This window comes from Schistocerca cancellata, chromosome 6, assembly GCF_023864275.1.
Source record: "Schistocerca cancellata isolate TAMUIC-IGC-003103 chromosome 6, iqSchCanc2.1, whole genome shotgun sequence".
NCBI lineage: Eukaryota > Metazoa > Arthropoda > Insecta > Orthoptera > Acrididae > Schistocerca > Schistocerca cancellata.
The window spans coordinates 165,063,132-165,075,561 of NC_064631.1; positions in this window are offsets into that span (position 1 = coordinate 165,063,132).

Sequence of the window (12,430 nt, forward strand, 5' to 3'; positions counted from 1 at the left end):
AGTACAATAGTCCGCGCGCCCACCTAGTCCCGAGCTTACCGCTTTTAATCCAAATTCCGCCACGAGTCGCGTTCTTTGCCGTTTGTTTTCCTGCAGTCGCAGTGGGCAGCGCCGGCTACTGCGCAGCAGGGGGAAGAATGCAGCGCCCTCCTGCGGCTCGCCTCAGGACCGCGACTGTTTAAATCTCGCAACTTTGCTGGTGCGGCAATTCCAGGAATCCGGCCAGTGCGGCGGGCTGGCCAACTCGCTCGCGCAAGCGGCGGTGCGCTAGGGGGATAGTTTCTGCGGCAATAGTGGTCGTTTGCGCATCCGGCCGAATTCAACTTCTTTACCGGGCCACCACCGCCACCACCATCGCCGCACGCACTTTTAGTGCGAACCCGTTTTCGAGTACGGGGGTATGGGGAGGAGGAATTAAAACAAGGAGAAAAAGGAGTTAAAAATGAATATTCATCGGGCAGAAAGGGAAGGGGGAGCGCGTCGCGCTGGCGGCAGCGGCGTCGCCCACCTGGAAAGCGCGGGTCTCATGAATATGCGCGCCGCTCCACAATCTGTACACGTGTCTCCCGAGAAATTAGAGCCGCCGCTTAGCCGCCCGTCGCGCCCGCAGTTGGCTATCTTTACGGCGCTGTGGCCACCGCGCGAACCGATGGAAGGCCAGGTGCCGAAAGACGCGGAAGGGAAGGGGGGGGGGGCGAGCACTCGGTGTGTCCGCAAATTAACGAGCCGCAGCCTGCAGGCGCGGGGCTTTTATCAGGGTCGTGGCTCTTAAACATGCCGCCGCCGAGCGGGGAGCGCTGCGCGCCGGTTGCCTGCTTTAACGAGTAAGTGGTTCCGCGGTGATAAACCGCGTTCAGCACTTACGGGACCTCAGTGAAATACAGCCGGCGCGGCTGTCTCCTGGAATGCTAGAGGTGGACAAAATACGGAGCACCGTTCCCGCAGCTAATGTTTCTGGGATATCAGCCGCGCTGGCAAGCAAGTTTTGGGAACATTAATGCGATTCCGTGTTGTTGTTGGTTAACAAGGACTGCAGCTCACTGTTATAGTCAAAACTGCTATTCTACCGAGTGAGGTGATACTTCGTTGCGAATATGGACTCGGATTCGCTACGAGTAAAGTTCAAATTCCTACGCGGTCATTCGGATTTACGTTTTTTAAGTTGAAAAAAAAAAGTCATTTAAGGTGAACGCTGAGACGAATGGAGGAATGACACAAGATGTATATCACCAACCGGATAACACGATGTCCGTTGTACAATCTTGCAGGTTGCCTACATAACGGCATCCAGGGGCTAAAAAAATTGATTACCAGTTTCATATAATTACTGACCGAACTACTTACAAATTTAAAATGGTAGCGTGATCTACTCTTATGATAACGTTTTGACACAAAAGTCATGTCTGTTTCTGAAGAATACTCAGTATCGTAGAACAATCAGTATAATGTCTTTTATTGAAACTGAACCACACTTTTCGAACAATCACTATACACACACAAAAACAAATAACTTGTAGACGACCATTCATCAAGAGCTTCGGTGAGGTCCGTCGGAGCTGGTCCTAGCTCGGCGAGGAACTGGCTGTACTGCTGCTGCGCTGGTCTTATAAAGCCGGCGGAGGCCCGCGGAGTACTCCAACTTTCCCTGCATCTGTGAGGCGACCTCTGCAGAAAAAGGTTCGCATTAGTCTCTAGCAAGTTCTGTTTATTTTGAAGAATTCATTTCCTCTTGATTGCGCCTGCAAGTGCTTGTGTGTGTTGTATGGTACACAGGGGTGTCTTGAGTGTAGTCTGCCTGGCAGGGGCCGTCTGTGGCAGACGTTACAGTTTCAGTGGTGGCTGTTCTTTCCGACTTGTCCGAAAGAACAGCACCACTCATATATAGATGTGCCAAAGAAACTGGTGCACCTGCCTAGTATCGTGTGGGGCCCCGCGATCACGCAGAAGTACCTCAACTCGACGTGACATGAACTCGACTAATGTCTGAAGTAGTGCTGGAGGGAAATGGCACCATGAATCCTGCAGGGCTGTCCACAAAACCATAAAGAGGCCGAGTGGGGTGGAGATCTCTTCCGAACAGCACTTTTCAAGGCATCCCAGAAATGCTCAATGATGTTCACGTCTGGGGAGTTTGGTGTCCAGCGGAAGTGTTTTAAACTCAGAAGAGTGTTCCTGGAGCCGCTCTGTAACTAGTCCTGCTGGAGTTTCCCAAGTACATCGAAATGCACAATGGACACGAATGGATTCACGTGGTCAGACAGGATGCTTATATTCGTCTCACCCATCAGAGTCGTATTTATACGTATCAGGGGTCTCGTACCAGTCCAACTGCACACGCTCCACACCATTGCGGAGCCTCCACCAGCTTGAAAATTCCCATAGTGACATGCAGGGTCCACGGATGCATGAGGTTGTCTCCATACCCGTACACGTCTATCCACTCGATACAATTTGAAACGAAATTCGTCTGATCAGGTAACATGTTTCCAGCCATCAACAGTCCAATATGGGTGTTGACAGACCCAGGCGAGGCGTAAAGCTTTGTGTCGTGCAGGCATCAAGAGTACACGAGTGGACTTTCGGCTCCGAAAACCCATGTCGATGATGTTGCGTTGAATGGTTCGGACGCCGACATCTGCTGATGGCCCAGCATTAAAATCTACAGCAATCTGCGGAAGGGTTGCACTTCTGACGCAATGAACGGTTCTCTTCAGTCGTCGTTGGTCCCATTCTTGCAGGATCTTTTTCCGGCCGCAACGATGTCGGAGTTTTGATGTTTTACGGGATTCCTGATAGTCACGGTACGCTTGTGAAATGGTCGTACGGGAAAATGCCCACTTCATCGCCACCTCGGAGAAACTGTGTCCCATCGCTCGTGCGCCGACTATAGCAGCACGTTCAAACTCACTTAAATCTTGATAACCTGCTATTGTTATCACTATGGCGCTACTTTGGTACTGTGTGACAAATGGGAATTTGGGTTGAGGGGGGAGGCGTGCTTGGATAGTCCGTGTAGTTGTGTGCAACAGTTGTGCGAAGGTGGCGTAGGTGGTTAACGCGACTGTCTCCTAAGCGAGAGACACGTGCTCGAATCAAAATTTGTACAAATTTTCGTTTGTCGCCAGTGAATTCTTTCAGTGCTGAATGCGACAGAGATCGGAATTTCTCCTTTCTGAACAAAAGCCATACATTAAAGTTAGAAACTTTGTACATGTTTTGCTGCAGCTTAACTCACAGTGCCCGTATTACCCTCATCATATTCACCCTGTACTTGAGATTGAGAGCCCTTGCGGACTTCCAACAAAGTGTGCAAGTAATTTCAAACTTTTTGAAACTTTTTCTCGCTAGCAGCCCACACAAAATAATAAAAGCAAAGAAGTTTATTGCTTACTGTATTTTCGCTGTTCATGCTGTAAAAATTAAGCATCAAGCATAACGTTTTGATGTACCACATATTTACTACCTACGCTATTCTAATACATACTGGAGACATTATACACATCAATCACTGAATGTACCTGCAAAATTATGTCATTGTACGAATCATACCTCAGGAAATATGACTTAAAAAATTAAGATGTGTGAAAGAGCTGCTTTTCTGACAACGGAGTTTGACTGTTAAAAAAATAGTGAGGGTAATGGAAAGAGGGTAGGTACACACAAACTTAAATGAGACAAACAGCGGAAGAAAATCCACTCTGTCCTTTAGAAGTGAATCATCCGGGCATCCTGCCAGCCGGGGTGGCCGAGCGGTTCTAGGAGCTACAGTCTGGAACTGCGCGACCGCTACGGTCACAGGTTCGAATCCTGCCTCGGGCATGGATGTGTGTGATGTCCTTAGGTTAGTTAGGTTTAAGTAGTTCTAAGTTCTAGGGGACTGATAACCTCAGACGTTAAGTCCCATAGTGCTCAGAGCCATTTGAACCATTTTTGATCCGGGCATTCTCTTAACTGAGATCATACTGACGCTGATCAGGCACGACCGCGTGGTGTTAAACACAAGACACAGAAATCAGAAATCACAAAAAAAGACTTGCGAATATTTAAACAAATGGTACGCAGAAAGGGTTTACAACATCGAGGAAAAAGGATAAATCAGGAACATGTGCCTATGTAGACAGGTGTCTCGAAATCGGTGCTCGGTCTTTGCCAAGGAATATGCTAAGTCCATGGAACGCGATCACTATGTAGAAAAAACCGACCACATCAATAAGCGATTAGAATGACAATTTAACTACTGTGATTGATTACTATAACAGTTTCTCACGTAAGTGCAAGACGCTGACCCAAATTATCCTTATTCTAACATGTGAATGTGGTCACAGGTGGTCGCTAGAAGCTGCGGGTGCAAGACCGATGTTTGTGAAGCCCTGAGCCCGGTGTAAAAGTAAACTGCAAAACTTTTATACTACGCCAGTCATATTACGAATGTACTCTCTATATGGGTCTCCTGTAAACTGCGCACTATGAAATTTACGCCCTGAGAAGACTGAGGAAGGTGCAATAATCCCGCTGTCTGAACTCCTCAACTTTCCCGGCGGCAGAAGATCCGAGGGTTCTTACATTGTGAACTGATGAAGAGGGCTAGAACTGCTCAAACAAGAACTCGAGTACCAAAAATTTTTACAATCGGAAGTGATCATAATTTTGTTTGCTATTGGACACAAACGCGAGATTTTAACTATGACTGAACCTTCGGAAATGACAATGGGAAAAGAAATTGTAAACAGAGAATATAAAATTTGTTTCTCTTCTACTTGACAAAATATACTTTCTGATAAATATAAAATAAAATGTGGTCCAAATCCGTCGATCAGCGTATGGCATGTGTAATGTACAAAAGATGCGTTGTCATACTAACTGAAATACCAAAGGTACACTATGCTAGACAGTAGGCCTTCTGGCCTCTTCGTACACTTATTACGGTCCAGAAAACCAGATTGTCTTGTACTTCTAAAATCTGTCATTTCGCTACTGTATTACATTGTCATGCAAAGTAGGTAATCGAATGCTACGTACCGATATGTACATGATCGGGTGTACGATGGACGCATATCATAATTCTGTTCATTTCGCGCTGGAGACGTGCAGGTACTTTTGGGCTGTGAGGGGACCAACCGCTCACAATAGCTGCGAACAGTCAGAAAGGGGAGACGGTTCAAACGGCTCTGAGCACTATGGGACTTAACATCTGAGGTCATCAGTCTCCTGGGCTTAGAACTAGACTGCCCTCCATAAGTTTGGAAACACCATGCTGCGTATTACAACGTAGCAATATGGAAATTATCTATGTGAGTTATTGATTAGAATGCGGAATAGCAAGCTCAAATAACGGTTAATAATGACACTACAGTATTGCATACTTAATTCATATACATACGTACTGAAACTTACTAGTATTGCTCCGTTTGATGTAAACCGACGTTACCTGTCCAAGCAGTTCTACTGAACACGCCAGGTGGCGCGAGTAGACCGTATGGCTATATAGAGGTACGATGTTTACATTTTGCATGCAGATATAACACGCCACGAAAGCAATTGATAATGGCCCATTATGAATCACGGGTAATGATAATCAATTTGCGCCAAGAAGGCAATAGTATCCGACAAATAGCGAAGAAACTGATGATTTCCATCAGCGGAATTGTCAATATCATACACCGGCATCGAGAAACAGGCTCCTATGGAGATCGTCCTCCCTCAGGAGCACCCAGGAAAATATCAGAAGGCCAGGAAAAGTGGTAGTGACCAGTAAACGTAACATATTAAAAACTGACCGTGAATTGACTGCTGAACTAAACTCAACGAGTGATACACCGCTGAGTGAGTCAACAGTGACACGAGGCCTCGCAGACAACCTCCGAGGAAACCACTGTTGCGCGCTTTTAACAAGAAGAAAAGGCTTCAGTGGGCTAAGACGCACCAACATTGGACAGTGGAGGATTGGGAAAGAGTCTTATTCACTGATGAATCCAAGTTCGAAATATTTGGAAGTATACGCCGTCAATTTGTACGCCGTTTACCCCATGAACGCTTGAATCCTCAATGCGTAATTCCAACTGTAAAGCATGGAGGGGGATCTGTGATGGCATGTGGATCCTTTGGAGGGAATAAAGTCGGAGTTTTGGTGAAAATAGATGGAAAACTATACCAAAAGGATTATCATGCCATTCTCCAGCGACATGCTAAGACATCTGGTTTTTCGTCTAATTGGGAAAGGGTTTGTCTTACAGCAAGACAACGACCCTAAACATACGTCTCGCTTGTGTCAGAACTATGTGAAGCCTCTAGAGGTTCGCAAAATATTGGAAAACATGGAATGGTCGCCCCAATCCCCTGATTGTAAACCAATCGAGCTGCTATGGGATGAACTGGACAGGAGGATCCGAAAATGGGAAATCATGAGTGTGTCACAATTGTGGGAGGTCCTGCAGCAAGAATGGAGATTAATTCCAACTGAAACCTTGGCAAAACTGACGCAGCGCATGCCGAGAGTTGCAAGGCAGTGATGAAAGCAAAGGGTGGCTATTTTGAGGAATCAAAAATTTAATTGTTGCATCTTCCTCTGTATTATTTGAGCTTAATAAACATTGGGAAAACAACAAAATGCATTTTTATATTGTATTTCCCTTCCATTGTGTATAATTATTAGATGTTTCCAAACATATGGAGGGTAGTGTACTTACACCTAACTAACCTAAGGACATCACACACATCCAACCCCAGGCAGGATTCGAGCCTGCGACCGTAGTAGCAGCGCGGTTCCGGACTGAAGCGCCTAGAACCGCCCGGCCACAGTGACCCGCAAGGGGGAGCTGGAACACCCGGTCACTGGGAATTGCGCACCGAGTCCCAACCTGCCCGTGACCGCCAGCTTTCTCTTTTGATGTAGGGCCTCATGCGCCAGGGTATTAGATGCTCGCAATTTTTACAGTGGCTGGGCAGTTTTGGGTAGGAACGCGCTATCTCGGCGCCATGGCTGTGCTGTTGTTTGGGTCGTTTGGGTCTCCGAGCTCCATGGCATATTCGACAGAACCCCAATTATCATATTCTGTTGTTGGCGCCCGTCGCCAGAAAGCTTCCCTAGGAATGTCCTGGCAGTGGCTGTGATAGGATACTCGACTGTTACGTTAGCACACGTTTGCGGTCACCATCGGGAATTGACGGAAAGGAATGCAATTGGCCCCTAGATTGACGGAGGTCGGTAGTGGGAGTCAAGATGAATTTTTTGTAATGCCTTAATTGGCGAAGTATTTGTTAATCGGCGACGACTGGCCGAGTTCTGGCACAGCTGAGTCTCTCTGAGCGCAGGGCAGGAGAGAATTTTGAGTGGCGTAGGTTCCTGGCCACCGCAGGAGTCTGTCGCGTACTTTATCGCCATTGCTGCAGAGTAATTTCATTCACAGTTTCACTTGTCCGGCCACCTGGGCGGTCACTTTTTTCGCGCTCACGCTTCGATCGGTCTCCAAGATGGAGCACATTTTTATGCAGCGGAGCCGACCACGAGTAGCTTGCACCATACAGTTGTAATACGAGGTATGTCCACAAAGTAAGTTCCGTACAAACGTGTACAGATACAGAAAAAATATTTATTGTACAAAAATCTACAACTGTTAAATTACTTTTCTACATAGCTTCCAAAATTTTGTAGGCACTTGTCATAGCGTGGCACAAGTATTTGTCTGCCGTCTACATAGAAGTTTGCCGCCTGTGTATTTAACCACGTTGTGGTGTCGATAGTTCCGATGCCACAACGTAGGTGCACGCTCGTAGGTCGGCACTACGAGAGCGAACGAAATACGCCGACCACAGCGCCCTCTAGCCGACGCCGTGGAGCTCAACGAGCGCCGTTCTACTTTCTTCCCAGTTGCCCAAGAGCAGAGGACCAAGAAACTTAGCTTCTACTTGTAGGAGGGCTAGTCCTTATAGTCATTGCCTTTGTAACTTCTAGTAACTGTAAGCTTTGATACATGAACATCTACGTGCTCATCTGTACCAAAAGTTAAGTAATGCCTTTGTATATGTTTATAAACCAGTGAAGGTGCTTTACCTTTACTTACAGTACCGAAGTACACTACTGGCCATTAAAATTGCTACACCAAGAAGAAATGCAGATGATAAACGGGTATTCATTGGACAAATATATTATACTAGAAGTCACATGTGATTACATTTTCACGCAATTTGGGTGCATAGATCCTGAGAAATCAGTACCCAGAACATCCACCTCTTGCCCTAATAACGGCCTTGATACGCCTCAGCATTGAGTCAAACAGAGCTTGGATGGCGTCTACAGGAACAGCTGCCCATGCAGCTTCAACACGATACCGCAGTTAATCAAGAGTAGTGACTGGCGTATTGTGACGAGCCAATTGCTCGCCCACCATTGACCAGACGTCTTCAGTTTGTGAGAGATCTGGAGAATGTGCTGGCCACGGCAGCAGTCGAACATTTCCTGTATCCAGAAAAGCCCATACAGGACCTGCAACATGCGGTCGTGCATTATCCTGCTGAAATGTAGGGTTTCGCAGGGATCGAATGAAGGGTAGAGCCATGGGTCGTAACACATCTGATATGTAACGTCCACTGTTCAAAGTGCCGTCAGTGCAAACAAGAGGTGACCGAGAGATGCAACCAATGGCACCCCATACCATCACGCTTGTTGATACGCCAGTATGGCGATGACGAATACACGCTTCCAATTTGCGTTCACCGCGATGTCGCCAAACACGGATGCGACCATCATGGTACTGTAAACAGAACCTGGATTCATCCGAAAAAATGACGTTTTGCTATTCGTGTATCCAGGTTCGTCGCTGAGTATACCATCACAGGCGCTCCTGTCTGTGATGCAGTGTCAAGGTTAATCACAGCCATGGTCTCCGAGCTGATAGTCGATGCTGCTGCAAACGTCGTCGAACTGTTCGTGAAGATGGTTGTTGTCTTGCAAACGTCCCCATCTGTTGACTCAGGGATCGAGGCGTGGCTGCACGATCCGTTACAGTCATGGGATAAGATGCCTGTAATCTCGACAGCTAGTGGTTCGAGGCCGTTGGGATCCAGCACGACGTTCCGTATTATCCTCCTGAACACACCGATTCCATATTCTGCTAACAGTCATTGGATCTCGACCAAAGCGAGCAGCAATGTCGCGGTACGATAAACCGCAGTTGCGACAATGTGACCTTTATCAAAGTTGGAAACGTGATGGTACGCATTTCTCCTCCTTACACGAGGCATCACAACAACATTTCACCAGTCAACGCCGGTTACCTACTGTTTGTGTATGAGAAATCGGTTGGAAACTTTCCTCATGTCAGGACGTTGTAGGTGTCGCCACCGGCGCCGACCTTGTGTGAATGCTCTGAAAAGCTAATTATTTGCATATCACTGCATCTTCTTCCTGTCGGTTAAATTTCGCGTCTGTAGCACGTCATCTTCTTGGTGTAGCAATTTTAATGACCAGTAGTGTACTTTACCTCACCTGCTGCTATTCGCTTCCTTCATTCTGCCTGTTTTACAGATCTCAGGAGCAGACCCAAGCTCAGCCTTGCAGGCGGGATACAAAAGATATCTGGTAACATGTTCTTTCAGCTTGTCATCATCGTTGAAGTGTTGACCACCGAGGACAGAGTTTATGTGTAAGAAGAGATTAAAGTCGCTAGGAGCGAGGTTCGGTCTGTATAGAGGATGATCAAATGCTTCCCAGTGAAATCCCCGTAAGAGTTGTTTGGTCAACATTCGCCGTGTGAGGTGGGGTATTAACGTGGAAATAAACAATACCTTATAACGGTAATCCTCGACGCTTGTTCTGTATTGCACGGTGCAATTTCTTAATGGTCTCGCGGTAACCATGTGCGTTGATTGTTTGGCCTCGTGGTAAGAAATCAATCAGCTAAATGGTTTTTCTATTCCAAAAACGGTGCACATGACTTTTCGAGGTGTCAAGATTTGCTTAGGCTTAACCTTCGTAGGGGGTGACGTGTGCTTCCATTCGATTGATTACCGCCTTGTTTCAGGGGTGTCGTATGATACCCAAGTTACAGCCTCCGTGACTATCGGAGGAAGAAAACCATCGCTTTCTTCATTGTAGCCTTTCAAAAACTGAAGTGCACTGCCCATCCGTTTTTTGTGTTGTTCAGTAACAATTTTGTGTACCAAACATGAGCAAAGTTTTCGAAATTCCAGTTTTTCAGTAGCAGTTTCATGAATTAGTGATCGTGGAATATGTGGAACTTCCATAGCGAGGGCACTAAGTGTGAACTTACAGTTGTGCTGAATCTTCTCTTCAATTGTGGGAACCATTTCATTAGTAACCGCAGACGGGCGTCCACTTCGTACTTCATCGTGCACTTGATCACGTCCTTCATTGAACAGACTGACCCATCTCCTAACCATTGAATCACTCATAGCATTTTGTCCGATAACCTCGCAGATTTTCCGATGAATTTCCTTTGGTTTAACTTGCATTGCATTTAGAAAAGGAATCACAGATCTGATTCCCATAAGATCTTTTAAAAAGAAAAATGAGAAAGAAGCACTACAGATCACACGTCGGCAGCAGCGATCTGAAAATGGCGGGCATGTCTTCTCCTTGAGTCAGAGTAACTGCCGCGCATGCTCGGAACAGTGATCGTAGCGCTGCCGCGGATAGAAATAGAAACGGAACTTACTTTGTGGATGAACCTCGTATATACGTCTCTGGGCTATAGGGTTTCAGCTGATTTTTCAGCTGCACAAAATTTTAATTAAGCTTACGCAGTAGCGGCATCCATGGAACCACATTGCCTCAGGTGATATCGTGATACTTCACCCGATTACCCACTTATTTATCGATATTATACATTTTACCCGTTCTCTACGTCCCCCCATCCCCTTCCCCGTCTCGTAGTAGAGAAGCACTCTAGATTTCATGCAGTGTCGTTTGTGCTACGTTGTTGCCAACACCTCTATCAAGTGAGGACTTGAGGACCTTATAAATTTTTGGTTTACGTTAACAGGACACGATAGTTCGTGTACAAATTCATGATCAATTTTGTGTTCCATTTAAGGAAAAAAAATGTTAGTGTAAATTCTTAGGACGGCATTTACCTGTTAAACAGTCACATTCACAGACTCCTTTCCCATCATTACAGGGAGGGGAACTTCGAACAATTAATATAATGAATAAATTATACAAGAGCCCAGCTACCCCACGTACGATTAATATCAGGGCCATTATAAGATTTCTTTACACACCTTGTGCAGATTCAATATAGGCCCACTTGGGTGTGATTTGCATTAAATCGTGATTCTGCCACATAACTCGCATATCAGTTAAGGGTCCCTCAATAGCAAACACGCGGCTAGTTCCCAATTGTGTACATACGCTGATGATCGGTTCCTTTCCTAGGTCTAGCACTACAAGCCCGCGGCCTCAGTGAATTCAGAATTTGGAAACAGTTTTCTTTATAAATATAAATCTATATATCAATGGCATTATTTCCAGGTGGAAGATACGTTAGCATTGTAATACTATATGTATACGATTCTGTAAAATGCACAATATGCCTAATAAAATAACTTACTTAGCAACAACAATACAGATTTTTATGGTGAAAATGAATAATTTTTGACAACAGGACAGAGTATGCATCATAAAAGAAGGAAAAGAAAGATTTAAACCTTAGAACAACTAGAACCAGTGGAAAACGCGTACAAGATAGAACATTATGACGAACATTGGTGGTGCTCATATTCCGGAAGCTGGATATCTACGTTGTTGGTAATTTGTAGGATGACGTCGACGCGGCTCGTACAGGGCAACACAAATCGCTACTGCGGCCTCCTTGTTCGCTGTTTGTCTTAGTCCCTTCACTGCATGTGTTCCTGTTTTTATGCGTTTGGGCGCTGATGACCACGCTGTTTAGCGCCCGTAAACTTCAAACACACACACACACGCTACTGCGACCATACGGGGCGTTTGCATCGGACGAGGATTCTAGAGATGCAGGTATTCTGTGACTCATTGAGCATGTAATTTCCAGGAATACTAGCAGCAAATTTCGCTGATCTTTGTGTGGGAGCTAACTTCGCTGGGCGCAGATTTTATATATACTTTACAAGCACAAAAGTATTTAAACTCGCTACTACATCCGACACTTGCAGACAGACGGCGCAAATACCCAAGCAGCAGAACAAGAATGTCTGTTCAGGCATCTCAAAAACAAAGTGTCCGCGCCTGCCAGAACTTCCTGCCTGTGTCCGTTAATGGAAACGCTGACGTCACTTGCCTTACCTGTCCAATTCCGTACAATGAGGACTTCCCGTGAGAGTGTTCCAGACTCAAAAAAGTTCTTCCTTCTTCCCTGTCAGTATTGCAAAGGGGAGCTTCTTTGTGGGACACAACTATGGATTCCTACTGCTGTAGTGGCGACGGGGTGTTAAACAT